This window comes from Moschus berezovskii, chromosome 12, assembly GCF_049115385.1.
Source record: "Moschus berezovskii isolate FMDL1 chromosome 12, NW_MosBer_1.0, whole genome shotgun sequence".
Classification (NCBI taxonomy): Eukaryota; Metazoa; Chordata; class Mammalia; order Artiodactyla; family Moschidae; genus Moschus; species Moschus berezovskii.
The window spans coordinates 66,654,756-66,670,456 of record NC_142471.1 but is presented as its reverse complement, the minus strand read 5'-3'; the positions used below and the strand labels follow the sequence as shown (position 1 = coordinate 66,670,456).

At 42.9% G+C, this 15,701-nt stretch overlaps 1 protein-coding gene across 2 annotated transcripts in view; it reads left to right on the top strand.

Annotated features, from left to right (window-relative positions):
- The window catches only part of DNMBP (dynamin binding protein), a 109,915-nt gene that overhangs the window by 61,597 nt on the left and 32,617 nt on the right, over positions 1 to 15,701 (top strand). The gene's annotated exons all lie outside the window — the stretch shown is intronic.

Below are 15,701 nucleotides of genomic sequence, written 5' to 3'. Positions count from 1 at the left end.
TGCTGGTGGTTTATCCAGTGGTCTGACTTGACTTAACTTGAATTTCCAGGGTGCTGTTTTGGACAAAGCAGGCTCTCTACCTGCATTTGTAAAGATAAAAAATGAAACCAAACTCGGCTTTAGTTGGGAGGCTGAGATATTAAGCAGCTAGCTATGTTTTCCTAGGTGCATTTTTACTTTGAAATGATAGGGATTGGATGACTTATACATTCTTTCCAGCTTAAAAAAAGTCTGATTCTGTGATCTCTTAGGTTAGTTTTTTTTGCATCACTCCTTTTCCCTTCCCCCACAACTGTGAACTTTGTTTCCTTTCGTTAGTTCCTTATTGTATTAAACCTCCTAACTGTGTTTATTGTTTCACTTAGGAGTCAAACCTTTCTCTCTGGAGTGTTGTAATATGCCCAGTGAGCTCTCTGAGATTAGCTCAGTTCCACCTGATAACATTTCCATTTTTATAACTCTCTCTCTTTATGTTTGAGGACTTAACTAGGTTAATTTAAGTGATACTAAGATACCTATATGAAGAACTCTTACAGAGAGAAATAGGAGGCTGAATTCAGATGCAAGTTAAGGCTAATGGTTCAAGATTGGAAGGCTGTAACACAAAATCCTCTTATATTATTACTAGAAGGAACCTGACATTTCAGCAAGTCTACTATTTTATACATGTGGGTAAATACCCATGATTAAGTTTGAAATATATTTAGTGGATTGCAACTAGTGGATTTCTATATTTTGAAAAATAGAAGTGAATAGAAAATTTCAAGTACTTCTCATGTAGTAAAAGTATGTAGTACTTCTATATTACTTCTGTGTGTATATACCCATACATACATGGATTACATAAATGTCTGTATGTATATACTGAACCACAATGTGAGTCACAGTATGAAAAAAATACTTAGATCCAACCCACTCAGTTTTTAAAAGGAAAGACAAAGCTCAGAGAAATTGAACCATGTGGCCAGGAGATTTCTGGATGCCCAGACCAGTACTTTTACTACAGCACCACAGTTGAAGCCGGAAATGCAGGTTTAGGTTCATTTTGAATAAATGAACTTAGAAGAGCAGATAAGTATTGTGTTAGGGGAGCCAGGGAGGAGGCTCCAAATGGAATGGGCTCAACTGTATTATTGCATGCAGCAGAGATATGAGAGGATGTGTTCTGAGGAAAGACTTCTCACTTGGTACATGAGGTAAGGAACAGGAGCAACAGAGGCACAAAATGTATTACAGGGAGTTTGGGAGGGACGTGGCGATGAGGGATATGCAGTCATCTCCTAGTATCTGTATCTGCGGGGGGTTGGTTTCAACATCAACACCCTGCCCCACCCTCACACCCTTGCAGATACCAAAATCCACAGATACTCAAGTCACATATAAAATGACATAGTATTTGCAGGTTATCTATGCACATCCTCCCATATATTTTAAATCATATACTTTAAATCATCTTAATTACTTTTATCTGTGCTGTGCTGTGCTTAGTCGTGTCTGACTCTTTGCGACCCCATGGACTGTAGCCCTCCAGGCTCCTTTGTCCATGGGGATTCTCCAGGCAAGAATATTGGAGTGGATTGCCATGCCCTCCTTCAGCGGATCTTCCCAACCCAGGAATTGAACCCAGTTCTCCCACATTGCAGGCGAATTCTTTACTGTCTGAGCCACTAGGTATCTCCCACTTATAATACCTAATACCTTGTAAATGGTTGTAAATTCGATGTAAATGCTGTTGGCAGTGGGGCAAATTCAAGTTTTGTGTTTTGGAACTTTCTGGAGTTTTAAGAATATTTTTGCTCTGCAGTTGGTTGAATCCACATATGCAGAACCCGTGGATATGGAGGGCATACTGTAAAAGCGATTCCTTAAAAGTTTGGACAACAATTGCAGTGAAGCAAGAAAATCTTATTTTTTTCCCAAGGTAAAAACTGCTCAATTTGAAGGCACTTCTGCCAGTGTTATACAGATAGTTCAGATTTTTTAGGACTCTTGTATAGTCAAGGTTTCTTTTCATTGCAAGTGTGTGAATACATCTGTATAGCTACAATCTGTATTCAAGCTGCTGCTAAGTCACTTCAGTCGTGTCCGACTCTGTGCAACCCCACTGACGGCAGCCCACCAGGCTCCCCCGTCCCTGGGATTCTCCAGGCAAGAACACTGGAGTGGGTTGCCATTTCCTTCTCCAATGTGTGAAAGTGAAGTCGCTCAGTCGTGTCCGACCCTTAGCGACCCCATGGACTGCAGCCTACCAGGCTCCTCCATCCATGGGATTTTCTAGGCAAGAGTACTGGAGTGGCTTGCCATTGCCTTCTCCAGTATTCAAGCTACTAGAATAAAATATCTGCCCATCAATCCAAGGCATTAGTTTTTCTCTTGATTCACTTCATATGCTGATTACAAGCAATGAGTATAAAAGATGCCAAGAGGTCTCTGCCCCTCCAGAGAGCAGGGGCCTGCTCTTTAGAATTAACTGGGCAGAAACAAAAGGTCAGCAAAATGAACCATGACATTTTATCATCAGCAGAAGTCAGCAGTAGTACCACTTTAATTTATATGCTTTACAGTTTTCAGAGCCCTTTTTTACAGCTTGGGGCTTCCCTGGTGGCTCGGTCAGTAAAGAGTCTGCCTGCAATGTGGGAGACCTGGGTTTGATCCCTGGGTTGAGAAGATCCCCTGGAAAAGGAAATGGCAACCCACTCTGGTATTCTTGCCTGGAGAATTCCATGAACAGAGATGCCTGGTGGGCTACAGTCCATGGGATCACAAAGAGTCAGACACAACTGAGTACTAACTCGTATAGTCAAGGTTTTATTCTAATTTTAGAATTAGAAAGCCTAATCCATTTATTCTAATTTCATTCTGTTTTAACATACCTAGGCCATTCACGTACCTTTAACAAATATACTGAGTACCAAACACTGTGCTGTGTTCTGGTTGGAGAGAGACGACTTTAAGACCCCTGGGGAGGGCTAAGGCTGTTGTTCTGGTGTAGGTGGACTGACGCCAGGTACCCGGTGGACCAGCTGCTCCCTTCCTCTGTATTTCTCGCTCACAGGCCATCTTTCCTCAAGATGTTTTTGCTCTTCTCTGGGCCTCTGCTTTAGTTTTCTCTGACTTGAGACTGACATCTTCCACTTACAGTTTCTACTCCTTTACTAGATTACACATAACCATAGTTGTCCATTACTTCTGCCTTTGTTCTTTCTAATCTGCTTGATAGTTCTTAATTCAGATTCCCAGGAGAGAATTTGAATTTTTTAGTTAGGCCTCATCATATGAACTAACTGTTCACTTATTAGGTACCCATCCATAGTCCAGATGGCAGTGGTAAAGGCTCGGGGGTGGGGGGCAATCACCTAGTTTAAACCCTAGCTGTAGGGACTTGTTGATAGTGCTCATTTGGTATGTGGAGGGTGCTGGAGGCAACAGGCTTTCTAAGGCTTGGAAAGCTCAGCCCTGGATTTGGAAATGGGTGGAGGTATCATTTGGTTGTCACAGTGGCAGGATGCAGAGGACTTCTTGCATTTTTGAGACAAGGACCAGGGACACTAAATGTCTTCAGGATGTTCAGTTCAGTCGTTCAGTTGAGTCTGACTCTTTGTGACCCCATGGACTGCAGCACACCAGACCTCCCTATCCATCACCAACTCCCGGAGTTTACCCAAACTCATGTCCATTGAGTTGGTGATGCCATCCAGCCATCTTATCCTCTGTTGTCCCCTTCTCCTCCTGCCCTCAATCTTTCCCAGCATCAGGGTCTTTTCTAATGAGTCAGCTCTTTGCATCAGGTGGCCAAAGGATTGGAGTTTCAGCTTCAATATCAGTCCTTCCAATGAACACCCAGGACTGATCTCCTTTAAGATTGACTGGTTGGATCTCCTTGCAGTCCAAGGGACTCTCGAGACTCTTTTCCAGCACCACAGTTCAAAAGCACCAATTCTTTGGTAGTCAGCCTTCTCTGTGGTCCAACTGTCACATCTGTACATGACTACTGGAAAAACCATAGCTTTGACTATACAGACCTTGTCGGCAAAGCGATGTCTCTGTTTTTTAATACAGTGTCTAGATTTGTCATGGTTTTTCTTCCAAGGATCAGGCATCCTTTAATTTCATGCATGTAGTCACTATCTGCAGTGATTTTGGAGTCCAAGAAAATAAAGTCTGTCACTGTTTCCATTGTTTCCCCATCTGTTTGCCATGAAGTGATGGGATCAGATGCCACAACCTTAGTTTTTGAATGTTGAATTTTAAGCCAGCTTTTTCACTCTCCTCTTTCACATTCATCAGGAGGCTCTTTAGTTCCTCTTTGCTTTCTACCATTCAGTTCAGTTCAGTTAGTCATGTCCGACTCTTTGCGACCCATGGACTGCAGCACGCCGGGCTTCCCTGTCCATCACCAACTCCCAGAGTTTACTCAAACTCATGTCCATCGAGTCGGTGATGGCCATCCAACCATCTCACTTCTGTCATCCCCTTCTCCTACTTTTATCTCTCCCAGTGAGTGAGTTCTTCACATCAGGTGGCCAGAGTATTGGTGTTTCAACTTCAGCATCAGTCCTTCCAATGAACACTCAGGACTGATCTCCTTTAGAATGGACTGGTTGGATCTCCTTGCAGTCCAGGGGACTCCCAAGAGTTTTTTCCAACACCACAGTTCAGAAGCATCAATTCTTCAGTGCTCAGCTTTCTTTATAGTCCAACTCTCACACCCATACATGATTACTGGAAAAACCATAGCTTTGACTAGACAGAACTTTGTCGGTAAAGGATGGTATCATTTTCATATCTGGGGTTGCTGATATTTCTCCCAGCAATCTTGATTTCCAGCTTAAGCTTCATCCAGCCCAGTATTTTGCATGTTGTATTCTGCACATAAATTAAATAAGCAGGGTGACAATATGCAGCCTTGATGTACTCCTTTCCCAATTTGGAACCAGCTTGTTGTTCCACGTCCAGTTCTCACTGTTTCTTCTTGACCTGTATAGAGGAGGCAGGTAAGGTGGTCTGGTATTCCTGTCTCTCTAAGAATTTTCCAGTTCATTGTGATCTACACTTTCAAAGGCTTTAGTGTAGTCAGTGAAGCAGAAATAGATTTTTTTATGGAATTCTCTTGCTTTTTCTATAATCCACTGAATGTTGGCAATTTGATCTCTGATTTCTCTGCTTTTTCTAAGTCTACCTTGTACATCTGAAAATTCTTGGTTCACGTACTGCTGAAGGCTTGAAAGATTTTGAGCATTACCTTGCTAGCATGTGAAATGAGTGCAATTGTGTGGTAGTTTGAACATCCGTTGGCATTGCCCTTCTTTGTATGAAAACTGACATACATGATAGTATTATCAGAAGTAGGTGAGTTTAGATGTGTAAACATTTAGAGTAGTGCAACAGAGCCTGGCACATAGTAAATGCTAAATAAACATAATCTGCTACCATCATCATCAATTATATTATTCCAGCACATAGATCCCATATTCCCTTTGAAGGTGATTGCTGCTGCTGCTGCTGCTAAGTCACTTCAGTCGTGTCCGACTCTGTGTGACCCCATAGACGGAAGCCCACCAGGCTCCCCCGTCCCTGGGATTCTCCAGGCAAGAACACTGGAGTGGGTTGCCATTTCCTTCTCCAATGTGTGAAAGTGGAAAGTGAAAGTGAAGTCGCTCAGTCGTGTCCGACCCTTAGCGACCCCACGGACTGCAGCCTACCAGGCTCCTCCATCCATGGGATATTCTAGGCAATAGTACTGGAGTGGCTTGCCATTGCCTTCTCCATTACACAGGTGTTTATTAACTCGTTTTTGTACTTAGCACTGTACCAAGCATTGGGGTATGCCGGGAAGGATACCCCACATACCCCTCACCACCATAGGCATTTTTAGGTAAGTTGAAAAGACAAGGTGTAAAAATATGAAAAATAAAGTATGGAAGTGTCTAGCTTAGACAGTAAATGCTATGGACAATCAGAAGAGGAAAAGCTCAGTTTTTACTTGAGATAATGGAATAGACTTTAGGAAGATGCTTGAATTTAACTAAAGTTTAAAGGAGTAGTGGGGTTGAGATAGGCAGAGAGAAACAAGGAGAACATTTCTGGTTGGAGAAAGTCTATGAGCAAAGATGCAAAGTTTTCATGACAAAGAGGACTACAGTGTGGGGAAGAACTAGTGTATTGAAATCTTAGAAACCAAATGAGAGTTTGGAGCAGAGCCTGAGGAAGAAGTCAGAGCTGGCCCTGCACATGGTGATTCCCCCTCTGAGACGTGATCACTGACACTCTGAGTGGATGACTGCTCTGAGGACCAGAATGGCTATGGAAAGGGTGGGCATCTGAGAACTCCAGCCTAGGGGATGCCCCCGGCATGGGGCAGGAGAAGGGAACACTGGGGTGGCGGGGTGCAGAAGAAAACCGAAAGGCTTAGAGTAGGAGAGAATGGCCAACACTTTCAAATGCCACAGGGAAGTCAAGGATGATGCCATGGATTTGTTGAGGTTATCGGTTGGTGGAAATACAGTGATGACACAGAATTAGGAAGAAATTAGATGGGGGAAGAGGTCTGGAAGGAGGTCTTCATGCATGAGGACCACTCTTTCAAGACCTTTCACACACACAGTGAAATAGAGGTGACTGTGACTGAGGGGGACACAGAGTTGAACCAAGTGTCCTGTATTTACTTTTTAAAATCAGGCTGTACTGACAGGCTGATTAAGATAGGTAGGAAGCAAAGAAGAGGGAAAGAGAAAATATGTGGAGGCGAAAGGAAATAAATACAGGGCCCTGCTTTGTCAAGGGTTGGGAGATCATCGAAGTTTTAGAGAAGGTAAGGCAGTCCTGCCTTCTGGGATTATGAGTTGGCATTCTTACGTGAGCCAGACTGTCTGCATTCTCCACGAACCATTCAGTAGTTCAGTCATGTCCAACTCTTTGCTACCCATGGACTTCAGCATGCAAGGCTTCCCTCTCCATCACCAACTTCTGGAGCTTACTCAACCCACGAACCGTTACCTACATTATTTTTAGATAATATTTCATCATCAATAAATGGGAATATTGGTCTGGGGAGATTCCAGGCTTCTGTAAAAGCAAAAAGAAAATCAGGAATGGCAAGAAATTGGATAGGAAGAGGCAGTCTTCTTGGGCATCATATTTCTTATGGTCCTGAGGATGTTGAAGTGGGCATAGCAGGGGGATGAATCCAATCAGCTCATTTGCAGTGCCATGGCAGGGCCAGCCTTCAAAGGAATGCCCGGCTGGGAGCTCAGAAACTTGACACTCCCACCCAGACACTACAGTTTTCCAATATTTCCTGAGAAACCAGCAAGTGCCCCAGGCTGTCAAGTAAGAGGGGTGTGGCAGTTCAATGCATAGTCATTTCTGATGGGAAAAAATACATTTGTGTACCTGACCCCACAGCAGGGTGCAGGGCTAGATTCTAGGTCACAGAGGTCATTCCATGGTATCAGGAAAATCCTTTCTTCAAATCATAAACTGAGAGGAGGCAAATAGATAAAACATATTTCATTTCATTGAATCTAAAACCCTCTGTTGTAAGGCATTAAATAATTTTATGTAACATTAGAAAGACTACTTCTAATTGGAATTCTGATTAACGTGCTGTTTACTGAGAAATACATCTCCATTTCTGAGATGTTAAACTATGAAAAACTGTGTATCTTAGAATCTACCGAGATATGGAGATGCTTCCATTTCCCGTTGATCTAGAATTCCTCCTGTCCTTTCCTCAGTGTTTTGAAGATCTAGAATTCAGTTTCCTCTGCTCTTCAGCCCCTACCCCTCAGGGGAAGAGTGAAACCTAACTTACCCTAACATCAGAAAATCCCATGGATGGAGGAGCCTGGTAGGCTGTAGCCCATGGGGTCGCTAAGGGTCGGACACGACTGAGCGACTTCACTTTCACTTTTCACTTTCACACATTGGAGAGGGAAATGGCAACCCACTCCAGTGTTCTTGCCTGGAGAATCCCAGGGACGGGGGAGCCTGGTGGGCTTCTGTCTATGGGGTCACACAGAGTCGGACACGACTGAAGTGACGCAGCAGCAGCAGCAGCAGCAGTAGCAGCAGCAGTAGTTAAAGGGAAACAAAAGTTAGGATATTTAATGATTTTTTAAAACTTGAGTAGTGTTTTCCATCATAATCACAGCAGAGTAATATTTGTTTTTGTTGTCGTTTAATCACCAAGTCATGTCCAACTCTTTGCAACCCTATGGACTGTAACCCACTAGGCTCCTCTGTCCATGAGATTTCCTTGGCAAGAATACTGGAATGTTTTGCTATTTCCTTCTCCAGGAGATCTTCCTGACCAATCAGGGGACTGAACCATGTCTCCCGCATCTCCTGCATCAGCAGGCGGATTCTTTACCACTGAGCAACCAGGGAAGCCCAGAGCAGTACCTAGGATAAATAATAATAATTGCTGTCATCTATTAAGTGCTGGTTGCTGTGCTGATTAGTGTAGATTAGGTAATTAGACTCTTACATTAATACTTAGTGTATAATAAATACTCAATGAATGTTTGCTATCCAATGAAATATATTCTGTTTGAGGGCACAGAACATCTGCATCAAAAGACAGTATTATTTTGTGTTGTTACTCAAGAAGTGAAGTTTAGAGTAAAGGGTAATCCAAAGACTAAAGAAGCCTTCATCTAGCTGGGCTTAAAGGACTGTAGTTGACAGAGACAAGCTGGGCTTGTTAGGTTCAAGGAATAATAAGGAAACAATTTCAAGTATGTTGTGCTCGGTTCCGTGATAGCAGCCTGTGCACAGGCCTCTAGGCTTGCCAACAGGAAGTGACTAACGTCTCAGGTTAGTGACACACTGAGCGACACTCCTTGTGGAGCTAGTTGGCGAGTGGTGTTAGTTACATCAGACCAAGAGGAGCAAGTGGAGAAGCAGAGTAGGAAAGTGCACGAGATTTTAGAGCCTAGAAGTGACCAAAGAGGACCAACGCTTTTGTTACGCGCACCAGGAGCCCAGGGAGGCTGTGTGACATGTCAGGATAAAGTGAGGGCTCGATTCTGGGTCTTTTGACTGGTGGTCTGAGTGCCTTACTGCCTATGCCTGCTGCCCTCTCAGGATCTAGAAGCAGCTCCACGTGTGTCCCTGGAAATGAAAACCAGAGGAGATATGGGGAAGTAGAGTCACTGTTGGGGTGCCGAGAGCTCATTTAAGCCTGTACAGAATGAATGACAGGGGTCCAGGGAAAACCCAGTTTAGGTTCCCTCATATTGAGGTTTCGTTTTTTTCCCTGAAGTTTCGGCTAGAAAATAAGATAGTACTGACTGATATCCTAGGGCTTAATCAGATTTTACTCTGAAAATATTGGATCACACTTGGAAAAAAGCCCTTATTTTGAAAGACTGGGTTCACTGCTTTAAATTAATGTAGTAAAATACACAGTGCTTAAGTTCATTTTGTTTAATTGTTTTGTTTCGTGAATTTGTGTCTTAAGACCACCTGCTTTCTCCCTACTTTGTTTGCTGTTCTTGAGTATCAGACAGATGAAAGACTTGTCTGAAACGGAAGGAAGCTTTGGAGGGCTTTTCAACTTTCTATACTTTGCCCCATCTCTGAGTACTCTGCTTGGTAGCTTTCTATTCAATATTCATATTTTTTGTTATTAAAACTTTGTGCAGAATTATAACTCAGATCAACTAGTTTTTGTTTTGTACACAGTCTTAAAAGATCCATGAAATGTTATGAGAACACATGGAAAGGAGTAAAAGTAAACTACCTACTAGAAGCAGAAGGAGGTCTGGGTTTTACCGACTAGGACAAAAGTAACCAGAGGGTCCTGTTAATGAGCAACATTTGAGACTTCACTGTAGTGTTATTAATTATCAAAAATGGAAATAGGATGTAGGAAACAGCCACACTTATATCAAAAAACCATGTAACCCAGAACACGTCTTGACATTTGATGGAAAGCACCAGCTAGAGGTGCTAGTTTTGATAGTTATTAGCTGTGTGGTGTCAGGCAAGTCGTTTCATTGTTTAGTGCTCTCATTTAGAGCAATTATACCTTCCCTCAGGAGACCTGGTAAAGAAAACATCAGATGTATGCCTGTTTAGAAAATAAAGTTTTTATGTAAAGTTTTGTTGGCTGACTGTAATCAAAATTTGCTTATTAAACAGTGAAGGTTTATTTCTTTCTTTCTTTTTTTTTTTTTTTACAAAAACTATCTTTGCCTTCTTGTTTATTTCACTTCTGCGGCCTAAAGATTTGACAGTAGTAATAACTTCATAGTTTACAGCACATCTCTCTCAGATTTGGTGTGTGTTCAAAAATGGTGTTCCAAAGAATCTAGTATTAATTTCGCTATCGTGGCAGCATAAGAAGTTTCAGACTCTTGTACTCTGGGCCCTTGACTCTTGTGTGCTCTTAAAGGATTGGACAAGCTCTGGTAGAAGGGAGAGATGGGAAGCTTTGAGCTGGGTTTTCCCGAGGTGGAAACCCTCCCAGCAGGGATTGTACTGGAGGCTACTTGCCAAAATAGGCAGGGCAGTCATTGAGCAAAAGGCCCAGGGAAAAGTTTTTTTTAGTTACTGTTGAGATTGAGGACCAAAATATAATAGATTCCTCCCTGAGGTCTGGTGATCGGGAAGAGTCTGAGTCCTGCAGAAAAGCCAGGGACCATAGTGCTGAAAGTTTAATGTTGGCGGGATAAGCCTTCTCCAAATATTCATAAGTAGGTGCTGAAGGAAAAGAAGTGGTGGGGGCTGGGTGGGCTGGCTGGAGTGATGTGGGCACATGGAAAACCAGGATTTATGATTCTTCCACTTGGCCTGCTGGGAATATAAGCAGACTTAACAAAGGTTGCTTCCTTTTGTAGTTTTCTAGACAGGTTGCTAAACAGGAGGGGGTTTTGCTTTTCTTATTAGACTAGCAAATTGTTATTTCATCAATGTTGTGTTACCGATTTTCTTCAGCAGTTTAAAGGTATTAGGTCAGAAAAGAAATCTTAGATTATTAAAAAGTGAAGAAAATTTGAAAAGGATTAACAGGGTAATTGAGAGAGGACTGAGTAGTAGAATATTCTTGTTTCATAGCAAGTGTTCTTTTATCCGCATTATTCTTTGTTGTATCGATACTGAATGTTCACTAGAGTAAAAGTAGAAAATACAATAAGTTGAAAAGAAAGGAAAAAATATCAGAATTCCTGTCCCCTTCAAGACTTTTCATTTTCAGATATGTGCATTGAAAATAGTTTCCCCTTTTTAACAAAATGGCAATTCTTTCACAAGCTCTTTTGTAGCCTTTTTCCATTTAGCAATGCACAGTAGACAGTGTTCTGTATTAACAAATATAAATCTGTATCTCAATGGTTGTCATAGTACAATATTGATATTATGCAGATATGCCATAATTTGTTTAAGAGGCCCCTTTGGGGAGAAATTTTTGTTGTTTCTAAATTTTCTTTATGCATTGATAAAGATCCCTTCACTTGCACATGATTTCTGCCATAAATTACCTGGAATACTATTGAATATGTATTTGGCTTCCCTAGTGGCTCAGACGGTAAAGAATTTGCCTGCAGTGCAGGAGACCTAGGTTCAATCTCTGGGTTGGGAAGATCCCCTGGAGAAGGGAAAGGCTACCCACTCTAGTATTCTGGCCTGGAGAATCCCGTGGACAGAGGAACCTGGTGGGCACAGTCCATGGGATCACAAAGAGTTGGGACATGACTGAGGGACTAAGCCAACCACAAATTGAATATTTCCTGTGTATAACACTGCTAGATTTGATTCTCTGAGGAATTATTTGCATTATACTGAGTAGGGTTTTTTAAAATTTATTTTTGGCTGCACTGGATCTTCATTGCTATGCATGGGCTTTCTCTAGTTGCGGTGAGTGAGGGCTGCTCTTCATTGAGGTGCTTGGGCTTCTCATTGCGGTGGTTTCTCTTGTTGCCGAGCACAGGCTCAAGGCACCTGGGCTTAGTTGCTCCACATGTGGAATCTTACCAGATCAGGGATCGAACGCATGTCCCCTGCATTGGCAGGCAGATTCTTATCTCCTCTGCCACCAGGGAAGTCCCCTGAGTAGGGTTTTACAGATATAATGATATGGACATACATATAGTATACATGCTTAAATATGTAATTGTTCACAGTCGAAATGGTGGGTGGGTGACCTGTGGCTATACAAGAAGTTAAGCATGCTTTAAAATCACAATTTTTTCATTAGTTTCCAGGCAGTCACTAAAACCCACAAGTAGATTTCCAGGTCATAGTTGCCAAGATTTGCCTGCCCGGAAAAAAACACTAGAGGCAGTGTAGCAGTTGTAGGCTCTGAAGCCAGTGTGGGCTCTCATCTTCCACATACTGCTGCTGCTGCTAAGTCACTTCAGTCGTGTCCGACTCTGTGCGACCCCACAGACGGCAGCCAACCAGGCTCCGCCGTCCCTGGGATTCTCCAGGCAAGAACACTGGAGTGGGTTGCCATGGCCAGTTACAAATTTCTCTTCATGAATCAGTAAGATGGGGACGATGTGAGGATTGTTATGAGGATTAAATAAACCAGTATTTGTAAAGTGCCTGAACAACGCTTGACTTGCAGAGTAAATGTCATATAAATATTTGTTAAAATTTAAAGCCAAAAAGAGCTCCATTTGATGGTGGAAGGAAGCAGGAATCCTGGAGTTAGGCAACGGTGCCATCCTTCTCGCAGTGGGACGGCTCTTTAGCAGAAGTTCTTCTCTCAGACTGCTTAAAATTTCACCCACAGAGATGAATCTTGGCTAGCATGACAGCTTGTCTTAAATGACTGGTAGTACATTACTAGATTCTTAGGAAATTAAAAAGTACTGATTGAGCTCAAGTCTCCATGAATCCTTCCGTCCCCAATCCCAGTTCCCTGAGGAGGTTAGTGTGTTCTCCTCTGATACCTTTTTCTGTGCTCTTGCATATTATATGTGTGTATATGGAAATATGTAGAGGTGTTTGCATGTTCTCATCTTTTTCTTTCTCCCTCTCCATCTCTCCCTCCACTGTCTTTTTAAAAACAGAAGTGGCATGTTGTTCTGCAATTTTCTTTTCCACACTTCCTTTTAAAGTGAAAATGTTAGCAGTTCTTGCTGTCCTGGGCCCAGCTAGGTGAGATCTGCATTCTGATGGCTTTAGGATAAAGTACCTAGAAGTAGAAGGACACTGGGGAAAGTGAGGGCTGCTTGGGGCCTGGGAGAGGGAATGCAGAACAAGAGGTCCTGAGAGCAGAAAGATAGACAAATGCTGCCCTCTTTACATCTTTGCCTCTTATCCTAAGACTTCTTCCCGGAAAAGAGTTTCCAAAAAAACGACACATTAAAAGGGGTAGGAAAAGGAGATAACACTCTTGATTAAAAAACTTCTGAAGTGAAATTGTGGCAGTTTTAGGACTAGGAAAGGAAAGCTAAGAGAGAAAAGGGGTTGAGTCAGAGCAGAGCTGGGCCCGCTCTTCTGCATCTCAGTCCAGGAAGCAGAGGATTCCAGCCCATCCTTTAGAACAGGCCCTGTTGTGATAGCCTGGGGGACTCGGAACGATTCATATGTAAATATGGGAAAGCCTGGGGGAAATGCCTACCCTATTCAAAGGATTTTAGGGGATTGTGGAGCATTCCAGAGCGCTGGGAAGATTCTATTCTGCCAGCCTGGCCTTGGACCCATGGGAACTCTTTGCACCAGCATTTTGGTGCTGCAGGTACGTCCAGGGTTGCTGGAACCCCCACAAAAGCAGGTAAAATAGTTGGCCGCCTCGTTCAAGTGCCGATTGGAACCTTGCCAGGAGTTGAGAGATTTTCCCCAGCAAAGAGCCAGCTTTCAGAGGCAAGGGAAGACTGAGTGGCTGTTCTCTTTAACTCTGCTTTGGAATGTGGTGGGTAGAGTTGTGGGAAGCTGCCGGTTAACTGAATTGCTTCCTAGGAACTCTTCAGAATGAGCCTGGGCCCGAGCACTAACCTCAGGGCATGGGGGTGTCTTGGGATTTTGCGGGGTGGGGGGGTGGTTAAACACCCATTCCTATTGGTTTTATCACAGTCATAAGTTTGTGCTGCCAGCTCCAGCTCTTTAACACCTCTAGGGCTGCCCGAGGAGGAAAGTGAGATTAGTCTGCACTTTTTGTTGTTAGCTGGTGCTGCAAGGCCTCAGTTTCCTCTGGAGTGCTTCCCCATCCCCAGATTTTATTGTTCTTACAAAAAAGTGGAATTTTATGGTACCTGAACCATTTCTCCTTGGTGCATTTTACCTTAACAAGCAGATGGTGTCTTCTGGCCCATTGTGGAAAAAGGACTAGTTTGTATTAATTACCTTGTTTAATTTCCTCAGCAGTTCTGCAAATGAGGATGTTGAGGCCCAGAGGTGAAAATGGACTTTCTTAAGGCTCCCCAGTTAAATAATGGGGGAGTGTGAGTTTCACGGGCTCTGGGGGCGGTGGGGAGGCTCCCTCTCACTTATCATTCAGTTGCTCTGTTGTGTCCAACCCTTTGTGACCCCATGGACTGCAGCACAACAGGCTTCCCTGTCCTTCACCATCTCCCAGGGCTTGCTCAAACTCATGTCCATTGAATCAGTGATGCCATCCAACCATCTTCTACTCTGTTGTCCCCTTCTCCTGCCTCCAGTCTTTCCCAGGGTCTTTTCTAATGAATTGGCTCTTCACATCAGGTGGCCATGGTATTGGAGTTTCAGCTTAAACATCAGTCCTTCCAAGGACTATTCAGGGTTGATTTCCTTTAGGACTGACTGGTTGGATCTCCTTGCAGTCCAGAGGACTCTCAAGAGTCTTCTCCAACACCACAGTTCAAAAGCATCAGTTCTTCAGCACTCTGCCTTCTTTATGGTCCAACTTTCACATCCATACATGACTACTGGAAAAACCATAGCTTTGACTATATGGACCTTTGTTGGCAAAGTAATTGTAGATCTTTTTTCCCCCTTAGTGTGTTTGGATTAATGGAATAACATTTTTACATTTGGAGCCATTTCAAGCCAGATGTTCCTAGTTGGACCTAATCTTTGAATGTTAACGTGTATGTGGAGCCTGAAGGTGACCCGTGTCTTCAGAAGCGCCTAGCATTTTATCAGGGGTGTAGTGAAAGTCACTCAGTCGTGTTCAACTCTCTGTGATCCCATGGAATTCTCCAGACCAGAATACTGGAGTGGGTAGCCTTTCCCTTCTCCAGGGGATCTTCCCAACCCAGGGATCGAACCGAGGTCTCCCAAATTTCAGGCAAATTCTTTACCATCTGAGCCACCAGCAGGTGGTGCCCAGAAAACCACAAATTAGCAAAAACATCCCACAGGGATGTTTTCTTTTTGTTTTTAAAAGTCTTTTCAACAGTTTATAAATCCACCTATAGGGGGGAAAAAGGCTTTGTGGTATTTTTAAAATATTGTTACCATTTCTTTCTCTTTTTAAATATAAATAAAAATCTGAGTCTCAGTGTAGGTTGCAGGGTTCAAATTGATGAGTGCTCTGGCATCTTATGCTTTCATGTATTATAATTAATAGAACTTTGATTCCTGGGAGATAATAGCTTCAGGGGAATTTTTAAGATTGAGGCAAATAAGCCCTGACCTTTTCCAGTTGAAATTCCAGACTAGGGAGGAAGAATGGTACAGGATTAAGTGGATTTAATTCAGGATTTGGATTTAAATATATTTAGATTCAAATCCCAGAACTGCTATTTACTCACTACAGAGGCTGGCACAAA